The 426-nt window shown below is 26.3% G+C and overlaps 1 protein-coding gene across 1 annotated transcript in view; it reads right to left on the reverse strand.

Moving 5' to 3' along the window:
* Positions 1–426, reverse strand: part of LOC109076009 (serine protease 27-like) — a 536,122-nt gene that overhangs the window by 390,440 nt on the left and 145,256 nt on the right. The window lies entirely within an intron of this gene.

Consider the following 426-nt stretch of genomic DNA (forward strand, 5'->3'; position numbering starts at 1 on the left):
CGGGTTAAAAAAAACAGAGCAGAAAATCAGATTTAAAACCAGATTTGGTAAAACAACATTTATTTAACGCAATATTTGCTCAAATTTCCTATAATGTCTAAATATTAATATAAAATGACGTACCAGTGTGTTTACTTGATACTCTTATTTTCACGATCATGTTTTGTAATGTTGTTTTGAGTCTGTTCCTCCACTAGATGTCAGTGAAGCCACTGATTCTGAAGAAGAAATGACAAATGTATTCAATTATTTTAGCTTTATTTTAAACTGACTTCCTGTTACTCTAAATCTGCTTTGAAACAATCTGCATGGAGTGATTTAGAAATAAATATGATTTGAGTTGATTGATTTTGTTTTATTTATGATTTTAGTTGTTTGAATTAATTTTTTTCATTCATTTACTTTAATAAAGAATTTATAATTTAA

This window comes from Cyprinus carpio, chromosome A3, assembly GCF_018340385.1.
Source record: "Cyprinus carpio isolate SPL01 chromosome A3, ASM1834038v1, whole genome shotgun sequence".
Classification (NCBI taxonomy): domain Eukaryota; kingdom Metazoa; phylum Chordata; class Actinopteri; order Cypriniformes; family Cyprinidae; genus Cyprinus; species Cyprinus carpio.